The sequence below is a fragment of the Pseudophryne corroboree genome, chromosome 4, assembly GCF_028390025.1.
Source record: "Pseudophryne corroboree isolate aPseCor3 chromosome 4, aPseCor3.hap2, whole genome shotgun sequence".
Taxonomy (NCBI): Eukaryota; Metazoa; Chordata; class Amphibia; order Anura; family Myobatrachidae; genus Pseudophryne; species Pseudophryne corroboree.
The window spans coordinates 17140904-17158828 of NC_086447.1; the positions used below are offsets into that span (position 1 = coordinate 17140904).

Below are 17925 nucleotides of genomic sequence, written 5' to 3' on the forward strand. Positions count from 1 at the left end.
CCCGTATTTTTTACACCAGCATCGGGCTCCACTAGCTGGACAGATAATGCCACAGCCGGGGGTCACTTTTATACAGTGCCCTGCGGCCGTGGCATTAAATATCCAACTAGTCACCCCTGGCCGGGGTACCCTGGGGGAGTGGGGACCCCTTCAATCAAGGGGTCCACCCCCCAGCCACCCAAGGGCCAGGGGTGAAGCCCGAGGCTGTCCCCCCCATCCAAAGGCTGCGGATGGGGGGCTGATAGCCTTGAGAAAATTGAAAGAATATTGTTTTTTCCAGTAGTACTACAAGTCCCAGCAAGCCTCCCCCGCAAGCTGGTACTTGGAGAACCACAAGTACCAGCATGCGGGAGAAAAACGTGCCCGCTGGTACCTGTAGTTCTAATGGGAAAAAAATACCCAAATAAAAACAGGAGACACACACCGTGACAGTAAAACTTTATTTCACACATGTCGACACACACATACTTACCTATGTTGACTGTTTTCTGCCCAGCGATATCGGTGATCACACGGGCTCACCAAGATCACTCAGCACACAGAGCTGCACCAGCGATGTGTGCTGAGCGATCTGTCACTGCCCGTGTTTGCAATAGAGAAAACATGGGTGATGACTAGATCTTTCAAGCATGCAGGGACGCACATCACTATCGCTATAGTCCATACACACATAGCGATTTGTGCTGTATTTCTAAGTGACTCAGCAAATCAATTAGAAAAGCAGCCCAAATCGCTATGTGTGTGTGATCGTATTCAGGTCATTCTGATGTACAGTATTGCCAGCTTTAGAGTCCAGTTCTTAATTGTGTAGGTGTGAAAATCTCAGTGTGAGAGGCCTTTGAAGTAGATTCCTTGGGGAATAGAGATACAGCACAGTAACATGAATTCTGGGTGGGGGAAGGGCTGCTGTCCTGGAATTTGAAATAAACAGTGAACTTTTAGCAATTCAGAGCCTCAGTTTATTAATGCAAAAATTGGAGTTATTTGTTACTCAGAGCACAGAGGTGAATGAAGTCTAAAGTGACATTAAAGAATAAGTTAATTAAAACCTAATAGTGCTACAAGGTAACGGAACATATTATAAGACTTTGCAATGACAAAATAATTCCAACTAAATAGTATAAATATACTGTAAGTTAGACAAAACTGAATGCAATCACTTGGATGCTTTGTACAATCCATACACAATTACAGTATACAGTGTTGCAGAGGTGACTACTTTTTTTTTTTAAACAATTTTCAAGATTGCATAACAAATGTAATACTAGGGTGAAGTACATGTTACAGATAAAATATAACAAATTAATTAATTTAAGCAGGTAGTCTAATTTTGATATTTAAAGCATTTGCAGAAAGGATGAGTACGATAGGTAAAGGGTCCTTTATGCAAATTCTATGCATTATTCGTTTGCGTACTGTCTTTTTTGATGTGTCGACATATGGCCTGTCGACCAATATTGGTCGACCTAATGACTGTTGACCTTCTTTTTGTCGACAATATGATCCATTCCAATTACATGCAGCTGGCTTGTCCATTTCTTTCTATAATCACTGGCAGCACAGAAAATAAATGGTCTACATAATTATTACAGGTCTCCAATGTAAGTACGTTTTTCCAAAATGTATTGATGCCATCAATCAGTTGCTCTTTTGTCCTTGGCTTACATTGAGAACGAATATAACTTTTCATTTGAGACCACACTAGCTCGATAGGATTCATGTCCGGTGATCTGTGAAAAGTCAATAAAGGGAGAGAATTTAAAAATGGAATATTTGGCATTTCATGCTTTACAGGAAGCATCAGTCTACAGGGCAAAACTGTACTTACTCTGGTGGTGTGCGTTGCCAAATGATGCCTTTTTCCTCTATGAATTTGGCCGAAGCACTATGTTTTGGATCATTGTCCTGGAACATTCGATGTCCAGATGACCAATACTTTCTTACATACGGCACTAAAGTATCATTAATGATCATGGACTGGAAGAATGTTTTATCCATGATACCTGACGTAGAACAATAAAAAAAACAGGATTTTATAAGTGTCCTCGGTGCAGGGGTCCCATCAGTGTCGGCAGTACGGGAGATGTCCTCAGTCCATGAGAGCTAACAATAGGTGTGCCGGCAGGGTAGCGGTGTCGGCAGTGTGGGAGGTGTCCTCAGTGTAGGAGTGCTGGCAATAGGTGTGCCGGCAGAATGGGGGTGTCGGCAGTGTCAACAGTGCGGAAGGTGTCCTCATTGCAGGAGTTTAGGGGTGCCGGCAGTGTGGGGTTGCCGGAAGTGTCCTCGGTGTAGAAGTGCCAGCAGTGCGGGAGGTGTCCTCAGTCCATGAGTGCTAGCAATAGGTGTGCCGGCAGGGCAGGGATGTCGGCAGTGCAAAAGGTGTCCTCATTGCAGGAGTGCCGGCAGTGAGGGCGGTGTTCTCATTGCAGGAGTTCAGGGGTGCCGGCAGTGTGGGAGTGCCGGAAGTGTCCTCAGTGCAGGGGTGCCGGCAGTGTCGGCAGTGCAGGAGGTGTCCTTAGTGCAGGAATTCTGGCAGTATCCCCAGTGCAGGAGTGTCAGCAGTGCAGGCAGTGCCGGTGGTGTCCTCAGTGCAGGGGTGTCGGCAGTGTGGGAGTACTGGAGGTGTCCTTAGTGCAGGAGTTCAGGGGTGTCGGCAGTTTGGGAGTGCCAGAAGTGTCCTTGGTGCAGGGGTTCCAGCAGTGTTGGCAGTGTGGGAGGTGTCCTCAGTGCAAGAGTTCAAGGGTGCTGGCAGTGTCGGCAGTGTGGGAGTGTCTGAAGTGTCCTCGGTGCAGGGGTGCCAGCAGTGCGGGAGGTGTCCTCAGTCTAGGAGTGCTGGCAGTATCCCCAGTGCAGGTGTGCCGGCAGTGTCGACAGTGCGGGAGGTGTCCTTAGTGCAGGAATTCTGACAGTATCCCCAGTGCAGGAGTGTCAGCAGTGAAGGCAGTGCCGGTGGTGTCCTCAGTGCAGGGGTGTCGGCAGTGCAGGAGTACTGGAGGTGTCCTTAGTGCAAGAGTTCAGGGGTGTCGGCAGTTTGGGAGTGCCAGAAGTGTCCTCGGTGCAGGGGTTCCAGCAGTGTTGGCAGTGTGGGAGGTGTCCCCAGTGCAGGAGTTCAGGGGTGCTGGCAGTGTGGGAGTGTTGGAAGTGTCCTCGGTGCAGTGGTGCCAGCAGTGCGGGAGGTTTCCTCAGTCTAGGAGTGCTGGCAGTATCCCCAGTGCAGGTGTGCCGGCAGTGTCGACAGTGCGGGAGGTGTCCTTATTGCAGGAATTCTGACAGTATCCCCAGTGCAGGAGTGTCAGCAGTGCAGGCAGTGCCGGTGGTGTCCTCAGTGCAGGGGTGTCGGCAGTGTCGGCAGTGCGGGAGTACTGGAGGTGTCCTTAGTGCAAGAGTTCAGGGGTGTCGGCAGTTTGGGAGTGCCAGAAGTGTCCTCGGTACAGGGGTTCCAGCAGTGTTGGCAGTGTGGGAGGTGTCCCCAGTGCAGGAGTTCAGGGGTGCTGGCAGTGTCGGCAGTGTGGGAGTGTCGGAAGTGTCCTCGGTGCAGGGGTGCCAGCAGTGCGGGAGGTGTCCTCAGTCTAGGAGTGCTGGCAGTATCCCCAGTGCAGGTGTGCCGGCAGTGTCGACAGTGCGGGAGGTGTCCTTTGTGCAGGAATTCTGACAGTATCCCCAGTGCAGGAGTGTCAGCAGTGCAGGCAGTGCCGGTGGTGTCCTCAGTGCAGGGGTGTCGGCAGTGTCGGCAGTGCGGGAGTAATGGAGGTGTCCTAAGTGCAAGAGTTCAGGGGTGTCGGCAGTGTGGGAGTGTCGGAAGTGTCCTTGGTGCAGGGGTGCCAGCAGTGCGGGAGGTGTCCTCAGTCTAGGAGTGCTGGCAGTATCCCCAGTGCAGGTGTGCCGGCAGTGTCGACAGTGCGGGAGGTGTCCTTTGTGCAGGAATTCTGACAGTATCCCCAGTGCAGGAGTGTCAGCAGTGCAGGCAGTGCCGGTGGTGTCCTCAGTGCAGGGGTGTCGGCAGTGTCGGCAGTGCGGGAGTAATGGAGGTGTCCTAAGTGCAAGAGTTCAGGGGTGTCGGCAGTTTGGGAGTGCCAGAAGTGTCCTCGGTGCAGGGGTTCCAGCAGTGTTGGCAGTGTGGGAGGTGTCCCCAGTGCAGGAGTTCAGGGGTGCTGGCAGTGTCGGCAGTGTGGGAGTGTCGGAAGTGTCCTCGGTGCAGGGGTGCCAGCAGTGCGGGAGGTGTCCTCAGTCTAGGAGTGCTGGCAGTATCCCCAGTGCAGGTGTGCCGGCAGTGTCGACAGTGCGGGAGGTGTCCTCATTGCAGGAATTCAGGGGTGCCGGCAGTGTGGGGTTGCCGGAAGTGTCCTCGGTGTAGAAGTGCCGGCAGTGCGGGAGGTGTCCTCAGTCCATGAGTGCTAGCAATAGGTGTGCCGGCAGGGCAGGGGTGTCAGCAGTGCAAAAGGTGTCCTCATTGCAGGAGTGCTGGCAGTGAGGGCGGTGTCCTTATTGCAGGAGTTCAGGGGTGCCAGCAGTGTGGGAGTGCCGGAAGTGTCCTCTGTGCAGGGGTGCCGGCAGTGTCGGCAGTGCAGGAGGTGTCCTCAGTGCAGGAATGCTGGCAGTATACCCAGTGCAGGAGTGTCGGCAGTGCGGGAAGTGCCGGCGGTGTCCTCAGTGCAGGGGTACCGGCAGTGTCGGCAGTGCGGGAGTACTGGAGGTGTCCTTAGTGCAGGAGTTCAAGGGTGTCGGCCGTGTGGGAGTGCCAGAAGTGTCCTTGGTGCGAGAGGTGTCTTCAGTGCAGGAGTGCTGGCAGTATCCCCAGCGCAGGGGTGCCAGAAGTGTCAGCAGTCAGGGGTGCAGGCAGTGTGGGAGTGCCGGAAGTGTCCTCAGTGCAAAAGTGCCGGCAGTGTCCGCAGTGCAGGAGGTGTCCTCAGCGCAGGAGTGCTGGCAGCATCCCCAGTGCAGGGGTGCCGGCAGTGTGGGAAGTGCCAGCGGTGTCCTCAGTGCAGGGGTGCCGGTGACTTACTTACCTGCTGCAACATTTTCAGCCTGTTCGGTCCTGGCTCTGACGTCAAACACCCGTCCTGGACACGCCTGCGTTTCTCTCACTACACCCGCGTTTTCTTACCCCCCCCCCCCCACCCCGAAAACGGCTGCAAACGGTGAGTTGATGCCCAGGTACCCCCTCCGCCTGTCAATCTTCGTGCGATCATTGCAGCGATCGCTTTTTTCGGTTCCAGCGTCGTTTCCCGTCGATGGCCGTGCGTGCGCATAGCGGCCGTCGCACATGTGCAGTAGGGACCCGATTGCAGCTGTGCGAACGACAACACGCTGCGATTGGGTCATAATGACCCCCTAAGTCCAGAACTACTTAGAAACTGCACAACATTTTTTACCATAACAGGACTGCACAAGTGATCAAAGCCTTGGTATGGGGAAAAAAACAACCCCCATAGGCGGAGGTTAGTTTGTCGCACGGGCTGAAAAAAGCATCTTCGTCTGATCAACTCGTAATGAGGCCCTTTATTTGGAAATATTTTATCATTGCAAAATCTTATAATATGTTCTTTTACTCTATAGCACTAAGGTTTTTATTAACTTATTGTTTAATTTCACTTTAGATTTCATTCACCTCTGTGCTTTGAGCAACATACTGTATAGTAAGCAGGGACGTGCCCACCGCACGTCACTGATAGTAACATCCCCCAGCCAGGATAAAATCTGTAACCCCCAAGGAGTCTACTTCAAAGGCCTCTCACACTGAGATTTTCACACCTACACAATTAGCAATTAGACTTTAAAGCTGGCCATACTGATTACAGTGTCTAATTAACAGCAATATTAGTGCAAAGCTATGTTACGTGATGCACTGGCCACCCAGTGGTGAAACTATAAATTGTCACGAATTGTCACGGCACAATATGACGGCACAAAAGCACAAGGAATATATGTCATGCCAAATTTACTACCATAGCTCTGTTTTCAGAAAGGTAATAGTGGACATATCTGTACGTCCCTGGGTGGGATTGAACCACCAACCTTTCGGTTAACAGCCGAATGCGCTAACCGATTGCACCACAGAGACAGCTTGCAAAAGCATCTACTGACAAAGGCTAAAAAGCATTCATCTAGAAAGTTTCCTAGAAAAAGGTTAAAAAGGCAATAATCTGGAGAGTTTTGCAAGATTTTTCTTCCATTGACCAACGAAGAAACACATTGGTACTTTCACATGATGAGTGAGTACTTCAGGATCTCTGACACTTATGTGAGCAGCAGAGTGGCGCAGCGGAAGCGTGCTGGGCCCATAACCCAGAGGTCGGTGGATCAAAACCATCCTTTGCTATGTGCACTTATATTTTTGTTAATTAAATTCTTCCAAAACTGGAATTGATATTTTGACTCTTTTATTTTTACTTAAAGTACAATAACTTTTAACATTTTAATTTGTTTTAATAGTATATTGACAGCATTGTTTTCTTTCAGAAATCCACTTAATTTTCTTTACCCTATTACTGAAATGGTAATTGACAAAAACAAGCTACATTGTCACCAGAAGAGCAATGCAAAATGTACAATTGATATTTCAAAATCATCTTTCCAGCTTGAATTTCAATGATGCATTGGGGCAACGATTTTGTGAGAAACATCTTCACCCTTAAAGAAAGATTTTATTAACTTCTTACCTGTGTGCTGATTAGATATCACCTGGTTTTCACATTAAACAGATTCCCACTTGAGAAAGCAGCAAGGATGCAGTGAGGTTTATGTTTCCTGGTGTCAACCTGTATTATTTCAGTGGACATTGTAATGAGGATGCATCTTGCTGCCTTTCCAATGAAGCAAGTTTTAATCAGTAATAGGTGAAAAACCATTCCTACAAAGGTGTTAATCAGAGACTTGGCTTTGTGGACACTTTTCAGAGAGCAAATGTGTTAGCATAAAAATAAAGCCATAAAATGGAGAGCTGATTAATCACTCAATTGGATTTCTCTGCCTGCATAATTTTTTTTCTCTGCAACCCCAATGCTAAATTGTGCTTCCTGTTTTTTATAAAATGACTTAATCAAATATGACTCTGATTGCATCAGAGAAGGCCAGGTACCCTACACCATAAAAGGTGGTTTGAAATTTTGACTTGTCTACTTAAAGATCAGCAAAATTTGATCACAAGGTCAATTACGTCCCTGGGTGGGATTGAACCACCAACCTTTCGGTTAACAGCCGAATGCACTAACAGATTGCACCACAGAGACAGCTTGCAAAAGCATCTACTGACAAAGGCTAAAAAGCATTCATCTAGAAAGTTTCCTAGAAAAAGGTTAAAAAGGCAATAATCTGGAGAGTTTTGCAAGATTTTTCTTCCATTGACCAACGAAGAAACACATTGGTACTTTCACATGATGAGTGAGTACTTCAGGATCTCTGACACTTATGTGAGCAGCAGAGTGGCGCAGCGGAAGCGTGCTGGACCCATAACCCAGAGGTCGGTGGATCAAAACCATCCTTTGCTATGTGCACTTATTTTTTTGTTAATTAAATTCTTCCAAAACTGGAATTGATATTTTGACTCTTTTATTTTTACTTAAAGTACAATAACTTTTAACATTTTAATTTGTTTTAATAGTATATTGACAGCATTGTTTTCTTTCAGAAATCCACTTAATTTTCTTTACCCTATTACTGAAATGGTAATTGACAAAAACAAGCTACATTGTCACCAGAAGAGCAATGCAAAATGTACAATTGATATTTCAAAATCATCTTTCCAGCTTGAATTTCAATGATGCATTGGGGCAACGATTTTGTGAGAAACATCTTCACCCTTAAAGAAAGATTTTATTAACTTCTTACCTGTGTGCTGATTAGATATCACCTGGTTTTCACATTAAACAGATTCCCACTTGAGAAAGCAGCAAGGATGCAGTGAGGTTTATGTTTCCTGGTGTCAACCTGTATTATTTCAGTGGACATTGTAATGAGGATGCATCTTGCTGCCTTTCCAATGAAGCAAGTTTTAATCAGTAATAGGTGAAAAAACATTCCAACAAAGGTGTTAATCAGAGACTTGTCTTTGTGGACACTTTTCAGAGAGCAAATGTGTTAGCATAAAAATAAAGCCATAAAATGGAAAGCTGATTAATCACTCAATTGGATTTCTCTGCCTGCATATTTTTTTTTCTCTGCAACCCCATGCTAAATTGTGCTTCCTGTTTTTTATAAAATGACTTAATCAAATCTGACTCTGATTGCATCAGAGAAGGCCAGGTACCCTACACTATAAGAGGTGGTTTGAAATTTTGACTTGTCTACTTAAAGATCAGCAAAATTTGATCACAAGGTCAATTACGTCCCTGGGTGGTATTGAACCACCAGCCTTTCGGTGAACAGCCGAATGCGCTAATCGATTGCACCACAGAGACAACTTGCAAAAGCATGTACTAACAAAGGCTAAAAAGCATTCATCTAGAAAGTTTCCTAGAAAAAGGTTAACAAGGCAATAATCTGGAGAGTTTTGCAAGATTTTTCTTCCATTGACCAACGAAGAAACACATTGGTACTTTCACATGATGAGTGAGTACTTCAGGATCTCTGACACGTACATGAGCAGCAGAGTGGCGCAGCGGAAGCGTGCTGGGCCCATAACCCAGAGGTCGGTGGATCGAAACCATCCTCTGCTATGTGCACTTATTTTTTGGTTAATTAAATTCTTCCAAAACTGGAATTGATATTTTGACTCTTTTATTTTTACTTAAAGTACAATAACTTTTAACATTTTAATTTGTTTTAATAGTATATTGACAGCATTGTTTTCTTTCAGAAATCCACTTAATTTTCTTTACCCTATTACTGAAATGGTAATTGACAAAAACAAGCTACATTGTCACCAGAAGAGCAATGCAAAATGTACAATTGATATTTCAAAATCATCTTTCCAGCTTGAATTTCAATGATGCATTGGGGCAACGATTTTGTGAGAAACATCTTCACCCTTAAATAAAGATTTTCTTAACTTCTTACCTGTGTGCTGATTAGATATCACCTGGTTTTCACATTAAACAGATTCCCACTTGAGAAAGCAGCAAGGATGCAGTGAGGTTTATGTTTCCTGGTGTCAACCTGTATTATTTCAGTGGACATTGTAATGAGGATGCATCTTGCTGCCTTTCCAATGAAGCAAGTTTTAATCAGTAATAGGTGAAAAACCATTCCTACAAAGGTGTTAATCAGAGACTTGGCTTTGTGGACACTTTTCAGAGAGCAAATGTGTTAGCATAAAAATAAAGCCATAAAATGGAGAGCTGATTAATCACTCAATTGGATTTCTCTGCCTGCATAATTTTTTTTCTCTGCAACCCCAATGCTAAATTGTGCTTCCTGTTTTTTATAAAATGACTTAATCAAATATGACTCTGATTGCATCAGAGAAGGCCAGGTACCCTACACCATAAAAGGTGGTTTGAAATTTTGACTTGTCTACTTAAAGTTCAGCAAAATTTGATCACAAGGTCAATTACGTCCCTGGGTGGGATTGAACCACCAACCTTTCGGTTAACAGCCAAATGCGCTAACCGATTGCACCACAGAGACAGCTTGCAAAAGCATCTACTGACAAAGGCTAAAAAGCATTCATCTAGAAAGTTTCCTAGAAAAAGGTTAAAAAGGCAATAATCTGGAGAGTTTTGCAAGATTTTTCTTCCATTGACCAACGAAGAAACACATTGGTACTTTCACATGATGAGTGAGTACTTCAGGATCTCTGACACTTATGTGAGCAGCAGAGTGGCGCAGCGGAAGCGTGCTGGACCCATAACCCAGAGGTCGGTGGATCAAAACCATCCTTTGCTATGTGCACTTATTTTTTTGTTAATTAAATTCTTCCAAAACTGGAATTGATATTTTGACTCTTTTATTTTTACTTAAAGTACAATAACTTTTAACATTTTAATTTGTTTTAATAGTATATTGACAGCATTGTTTTCTTTCAGAAATCCACTTAATTTTCTTTACCCTATTACTGAAATGGTAATTGACAAAAACAAGCTACATTGTCACCAGAAGAGCAATGCAAAATGTACAATTGATATTTCAAAATCATCTTTCCAGCTTGAATTTCAATGATGCATTGGGGCAACGATTTTGTGAGAAACATCTTCACCCTTAAAGAAAGATTTTATTAACTTCTTACCTGTGTGCTGATTAGATATCACCTGGTTTTCACATTAAACAGATTCCCACTTGAGAAAGCAGCAAGGATGCAGTGAGGTTTATGTTTCCTGGTGTCAACCTGTATTATTTCAGTGGACATTGTAATGAGGATACATCTTGCTGCCTTTCCAATGAAGCAAGTTTTAATCAGTAATAGGTGAAAAAAACATTCCAACAAAGGTGTTAATCAGAGACTTGGCTTTGTGGACACTTTTCAGAGAGCAAATGTGTTAGCATAAAAATAAAGCCTTAAAATGGAGAGCTGATTAATCACTCAATTGGATTTCTCTGCCTGCATATTTTTTTTTCTCTGCAACCCCATGCTAAATTGTGCTTCCTGTTTTTTATAAAATGACTTAATAAAATCTGACTCTGATTGCATCAGAGAAGGCCAGGTACCCTACACTATAAGAGGTGGTTTGAAATTTTGACTTGTCTACTTAAAGATCAGCAAAATTTGATCACAAGGTCAATTACGTCCCTGGGTGGTATTGAACCACCAGCCTTTCGGTGAACAGCCGAATGCGCTAATCGATTGCACCACAGAGACAACTTGCAAAAGCATGTACTAACAAAGGCTAAAAAGCATTCATCTAGAAAGTTTCCTAGAAAAAGGTTAACAAGGCAATAATCTGGAGAGTTTTGCAAGATTTTTCTTCCATTGACCAACGAAGAAACACATTGGTACTTTCACATGATGAGTGAGTACTTCATTATCTCTGACACTTACATGAGCAGCAGAGTGGCGCAGCGGAAGCGTGCTGGGCCCATAACCCCGAGGTCGGTGGATCGAAACCATCCTCTGCTATGTGCACTTATTTTTTTGTTAATTAAATTCTTCCAAAACTGGAATTGATATTTTGACTCTTTTATTTTTACTTAAAGTACAATAACTTTTAACATTTTAATTTGTTTTAATAGTATATTGACAGCATTGTTTTCTTTCAGAAATCCACTTAATTTTCTTTACCCTATTACTGAAATGGTAATTGACAAAAACAAGCTACATTGTCACCAGAAGAGCAATGCAAAATGTACAATTGATATTTCAAAATCATCTTTCCAGCTTGAATTTCAATGATGCATTGGGGCAACGATTTTGTGAGAAACATCTTCACCCTTAAATAAAGATTTTCTTAACTTCTTACCTGTGTGCTGATTAGATATCACCTGGTTTTCACATTAAACAGATTCCCACTTGAGAAAGCAGCAAGGATGCAGTGAGGTTTATGTTTCCTGGTGCCAACCTGTATTATTTCAGTGGACATTGTAATGAGGATGCATCTTGCTGCCTTTCCAATGAAGCAAGTTTTAATCAGTAATAGGTGAAAAACCATTCCTACAAAGGTGTTAATCAGAGACTTGGCTTTGTGGACACTTTTCAGAGAGCAAATGTGTTAGCATAAAAATAAAGCCATAAAATGGAGAGCTGATTAATCACTCAATTGGATTTCTCTGCCTGCATAATTTTTTTTCTCTGCAACCCCATGCTAAATTGTGCTTCCTGTTTTTTATAAAATGACTTAATCAAATCTGACTCTGATTGCATCAGAGAAGGCCAGGTACCCTACACTATAAGAGGTGGTTTAAAATTTTGACTTGTCTACTTAAAGATCACCAAAAATTGATCACAAGGTCAATTACGTCCCTGGGTGGGATTGAACCACCAACCTTTCGGTTAACAGCCGAATGCGCTAACCGATTGCGCCACAGAGACAGCTTGCAAAAGCATGTGCTGACAAATGCAAAAAAGCATTCATCTAGAAAGTTTCCTAGAAAAAGGTTAAAAAGGCAATAATCTGGAGAGTTTTGCAAGATTTTTCTTCCATTGACCAACGAAGAAACACATTGGTACTTTCACATGATGAGTGAGTACTTCAGGATCTCTTGCACTTACATGAGCAGCAGAGTGGCGCAGCGGAAGCGTGCTGGGCCCATAACCCAGAGGCCGGTGGATCGAAACCATCCTCTGCTGTGTGCACTTATTTTTTTGTTAATTAAATTCTTCCAAAACTGGAATTGATATTTTGACTATTTTATTTTTACTTAAAGTACAATAACTTTTAACATTTTAATTTTTGTTAATAGTATATTGACAGTATTGTTTTCTTTCAGAAATCCACTTAATTTTCTTTACCCTATTACTGAAATGGTAATTGACAAAAACAAGCTACATTGTCATCAGAAGAGCAATGCAAAATGTACAATTGATATTTCAAAATCATCTTTCCAGCTTGAATTTCAATGATGCATTGGGGCAACGATTTTGTGAGAAACATCTTCACCCTTAAAGAAAGATTTTCTTAACTTCTTACCTGTGTGCTGATTAGATATCACCTGGTTTTCACATTAAACAGATTCACACTTGAGAAAGCAGCAAGGATGCAGTGAGGTTTATGTTTCCTGGTGTCAAACTGTATTATTTCAGTGGACATTGTAATGAGGATGCATCTTGCTGCCTTTCCAATGAAGCAAGTTTTAATCAGTAATAGGTGAAAAACCATTCCTACAAAGGTGTTAATCAGAGACTTGCCTTTGTGGACACTTTTCAGAGAGCAAATGTGTTAGCATAAAAATAAAGCCATAAAATGGAGAGCTGATTAATCACTCAATTGGATTTCTCTGCCTGCATATTTTTTTTTCTCTGCAACCCCATGCTAAATTGTGCTTCCTGTTTTTATAAAATGACTTAATCAAATCTGACTCTGATTGCATCAGAGAAGGCCAGGTACCCTACACTATAAGAGGTGGTTTGAAATTTTGACTTGTCTACTTAAAGATCAGCAAAATTTGATCACAAGGTCAATTACGTCCCTGGGTGGTATTGAAACACCAGCCTTTCGGTTAACAGCCGAATGCGCTAACCGATTGCACCACAGAGACAACTTGCAAAAGCATGTACTAACAAAGGCACAAAAGCATTCATCTAGAAAGTTTCCTAGAAAAAGGTTAAAAAGGCAATAATCTGGAGAGTTTTGCAAGATTTTTCGTCCATTGACCAACGAAGAAACACATTGGTACTTTCACATGATGAGTGAGTACTTCAGGATGTCTGAAACTTACGTGGGCAGCAGAGTGGCGCAGCGGAAGCGTGCTGGGCCCATAACCCAGAGGTCGGTGGATCGAAACCATCCTCTGCTATGTGCACTTATATTTTTGTTAATTAAATTCTTCCAAAACTGGAATTGATATTTTGACTCTTTTATTTTTACTTAAAGTACAATAACTTTTAACATTTTAATTTGTTTTAATAGTATATTGACAGCATTGTTTTCTTTCAGAAATCCACTTAATTTTCTTTACCCTATTACTGAAATGGTAATTGACAAAAACAAGCTACATTGTCACCAGAAGAGCAATGCAAAATGTACAATTGATATTTCAAAATCATCTTTCCATCTTGAATTTCAATGATGCATTGGGGCAACGATTTTGTGAGAAACATCTTCACCCTTAAAGAAAGATTTTCTTAACTTCTTACCTGTGTGCTGATTAGATATCACCTGGTTTTCACATTAAACAGATTCCCACTTGAGAAAGCAGCAAGGATGCAGTGAGGTTTATGTTTCCTGGTGTCAACCTGTATTATTTCAGTGGACATTGTAATGAGGATGCATCTTGCTGCCTTTCCAATGAAGCAAGTTTTAATCAGTAATAGGTGAAAAACCATTCCAACAAAGGTGTTAATCAGAGACTTGGCTTTGTGGACACTTTTCAGAGAGCAAATGTGTTAGCATAAAAATAAAGCCATAAAATGGAGAGCTGATTAATCACTCAATTGGATTTCTCTGCCTGCATATTTTTTTTCTCTGCAACCCCATGCTAAATTGTGCTTCCTGTTTTTTATAAAATGACTTAATCAAATCTGACTCTGATTGCATCAGAGAAGGCCAGGTACCCTACACTATAAGAGGTGGTTTGAAATTTTAACTTGTCTACTTAAAGATCAGCAAAATTTGATCACAAGGTCAATTACGTCCCTGGGTGGTATTGAACCACCAGCCTTTCGGTTAACAGCCGAATGCGCTAACCGATTGCACCACAGAGACAACTTGCAAAAGCATGTACTAACAAAGGCTAAAAAGCATTCATCTAGAAAGTTTCCTAGAAAAAGGTTAAAAAGGCAATAATCTGGAGAGTTTTGCAAGATTTTTCTTCCATTGACCAACGAAGAAACACATTGGTACTTTCACATGATGAGTGAGTACTTCAGGATCTCTTACACTTACATGAGCAGCAGAGTGGCGCAGCGGAAGCGTGCTGGGCCCATAACCCAGAGGCCGGTGGATCGAAACCATCCTCTGCTGTGTGCACTTATTTTTTTGTTAATTAAATTCTTCCAAAACTGGAATTGATATTTTGACTCTTTTATTTTTACTTAAAGTACAATAACTTTTAACATTTTAATTTTTTTTAATAGTATATTGACAGTATTGTTTTCTTTCAGAAATCCACTTAATTTTCTTTACCCTATTACTGAAATGGTAATTGACAAAAACAAGCTACATTGTCACCAGAAGAGCAATGCAAAATGTACAATTGATATTTCAAAATCATCTTTCCAGCTTGAATTTCAATGATGCATTGGGGCAACGATTTTGTGAGAAACATCTTCACCCTTAAAGAAAGATTTTCTTAACTTCTTACCTGTGTGCTGATTAGATATCACCTGGTTTTCACATTAAACAGATTCACACTTGTGAAAGCAGCAAGGATGCAGTGAGGTTTATGTTTCCTGGTGTCAAACTGTATTATTTCAGTGGACATTGTAATGAGGATGCATCTTGCTGCCTTTCCAATGAAGCAAGTTTTAATCAGTAATAGGTGAAAAACCATTCCTACAAAGGTGTTAATCAGAGACTTGCCTTTGTGGACACTTTTCAGAGAGCAAATGTGTTAGCATAAAAATAAAGCCATAAAATGGAGAGCTGATTAATCACTCAATTGGATTTCTCTGCCTGCATATTTTTTTTCTCTGCAACCCCATGCTAAATTGTGCTTCCTGTTTTTTATAAAATGACTTAATCAAATCTGACTCTGATTGCATCAGAGAAGGCCAGGTACCCTACACTATAAGAGGTGGTTTGAAATTTTGACTTGTCTACTTAAAGATCAGCAAAATTTGATCACAAGGTCAATTACGTCCCTTGGTGGTATTGAACCACCAGCCTTTCGGTTAACAGCCGAATGCGCTAACCGATTGCACCACAGAGACAACTTGCAAAAGCATGTACTAACAAAGGCTAAAAAGCATTCATCTAGAAAGTTTCCTAGAAAAAGGTTAAAAAGGCAATAATCTGGAGAGTTTTGCAAGATTTTTCTTCCATTGACCAACGAAGAAACACATTGGTACTTTCACATGATGAGTGAGTACTTCAGGATCTCTTACACTTACATGAGCAGCAGAGTGGCGCAGCGGAAGCGTGCTGGGCCCATAACCCAGAGGCCGGTGGATCGAAACCATCCTCTGCTGTGTGCACTTATTTTTTTGTTAATTAAATTCTTCCAAAACTGGAATTGATATTTTGACTCTTTTATTTTTACTTAAAGTACAATAACTTTTAACATTTTTTTTTTTTAATAGTATATTGACAGTATTGTTTTCTTTCAGAAATCCACTTAATTTTCTTTACCCTATTACTGAAATGGTAATTGACAAAAACAAGCTACATTGTCACCAGAATTGCAATGCAAAATGTACAATTGATATTTCAAAATCATCTTTCCAGCTTGAATTTCAATGATGCATTGGGGCAACGATTTTGTGAGAAACATCTTCACCCTTAAAGAAAGATTTTCTTAACTTCTTACCTGTGTGCTGATTAGATATCACCTGGTTTTCACATTAAACAGATTCACACTTGAGAAAGCAGCAAGGATGCAGTGAGGTTTATGTTTCCTGGTGTCAAACTGTATTATTTCAGTGGACATTGTAATGAGGATGCATCTTGCTGCCTTTCCAATGAAGCAAGTTTTAATCAGTAATAGGTGAAAAACCATTCCTACAAAGGTGTTAATCAGAGACTTGCCTTTGTGGACACTTTTCAGAGAGCAAATGTGTTAGCATAAAAATAAAGCCATAAAATGGAGAGCTGATTAATCACTCAATTGGATTTCTCTGCCTGCATATTTTTTTTCTCTGCAACCCCATGCTAAATTGTGCTTCCTGTTTTTTATAAAATGACTTAATCAAATCTGACTCTGATTGCATCAGAGAAGGCCAGGTACCCTACACTATAAGAGGTGGTTTGAAATTTTGACTTGTCTACTTAAAGATCAGCAAAATTTGATCACAAGGTCAATTACGTCCCTGGGTGGTATTGAAACACCAGCCTTTCGGTTAACAGCCGAATGCGCTAACCGATTGCACCACAGAGACAACTTGCAAAAGCATGTACTAACAAAGGCTAAAAAGCATTCATCTAGAAAGTTTCCTAGAAAAAGGTTAAAAAGGCAATAATCTGGACAGTTTTGCAAGATTTTTCTTCCATTGACCAACGAAGAAACACATTGGTACTTTCACATGATGAGTGAGTACTTCAGGATCTCTGACACTTACGTGGGCAGCAGAGTAGCGCAGCGGAAGCATGCTGGGCCCATAATCCAGAGGTCGTTGGATCGAAACCATCCTCTGCTATGAGCACTTATTTTTTTGTTAATTAAATTCTTCCAAAACTGGAATTGATATTTTGACTCTTTTATTTTTACTTAAAGTACAATAACTTTTAACATTTTAATTTGTTTTAATAGTATATTGACAGCATTGTTTTCTTTCAGAAATCCACTTAATTTTCTTTACCCTATTACTGAAATGGTAATTGACAAAAACAAGCTACATTGTCACCAGAAGAGCAATGCAAAATGTACAATTGATATTTCAAAATCATCTTTCCAGCTTGAATTTCAATGATGCATTGGGGCAACGATTTTGTGAGAAACATCTTCACCCTTAAAGAAAGATTTTCTTAACTTCTTACCTGTGTGCTGATTAGATATCACCTGGTTTTCACATTAAACAGATTCCCACTTGAGAAAGCAGCAAGGATGCAGTGAGGTTTATGTTTCCTGGTGTCAACCTGTATTATTTCAGTGGACATTGTAATGAGGATGCATCTTGCTGCCTTTCCAATGAAGCAAGTTTTAATCAGTAATAGGTGAAAAACCATTCCAACAAAGGTGTTAATCAGAGACTTGGCTTTGTGGACACTTTTCAGAGAGCAAATGTGTTAGCATAAAAATAAAGCCATAAAATGGAGAGCTGATTAATCACTCAATTGGATTTCTCTGCCTGCATAATTTTTTTTCTCTGCAACCCCATGCTAAATTGTGCTTCCTGTTTTTTATAAAATGACTTAATCAAATCTGACTCTGATTGCATCAGAGAAGGCCAGGTACCCTACACTATAACAGGTGGTTTGAAATTTTGACTTGTCTACTTAAAGATCACCAAAATTTGATCACAAGGTCAATTATGTCCCTGGGTGGGATTGAATCACCAACCTTTCGGTTAACAGCCGAATGCGCTAACCGATTGCGCCACAGAGACAGCTTGCAAAAGCATGTGCTGACAAAGGCTAAAAAGCATTCATCTAGAAAGTTTCCTAGAAAAAGGTTAAAAAGGCAATAATCTGGAGAGTTTTGCAAGATTTTTCGTCCATTGACCAACGAAGAAACACATTGGTACTTTCACATGATGAGTGAGTACTTCAGGATGTCTGAAACTTACGTGGGCAGCAGAGTGGC

The 17925-nt window shown here is 41.8% G+C and overlaps 4 non-coding genes across 4 annotated transcripts; all 4 read right to left on the reverse strand.

Moving 5' to 3' along the window:
• Nucleotides 1–5987: 5987 nt before the first annotated feature.
• Nucleotides 5988–6061, reverse strand: TRNAN-GUU (transfer RNA asparagine (anticodon GUU)). The gene has a single exon. It is a non-coding gene; the product is annotated as a tRNA-Asn (tRNA).
• A 5764-nt stretch (nucleotides 6062–11825) lies between these two features.
• On the reverse strand, nucleotides 11826–11899 carry TRNAN-GUU (transfer RNA asparagine (anticodon GUU)). Its single transcript has one exon. It is a non-coding gene; the product is annotated as a tRNA-Asn (tRNA).
• Nucleotides 11900–14157: 2258 nt separating this feature from the next.
• On the reverse strand, nucleotides 14158–14231 carry TRNAN-GUU (transfer RNA asparagine (anticodon GUU)). Its single transcript has one exon. It is a non-coding gene; the product is annotated as a tRNA-Asn (tRNA).
• A 3423-nt stretch (nucleotides 14232–17654) lies between these two features.
• Nucleotides 17655–17728, reverse strand: TRNAN-GUU (transfer RNA asparagine (anticodon GUU)). The gene has a single exon. It is a non-coding gene; the product is annotated as a tRNA-Asn (tRNA).
• Nucleotides 17729–17925: the final 197 nt, after the last annotated feature.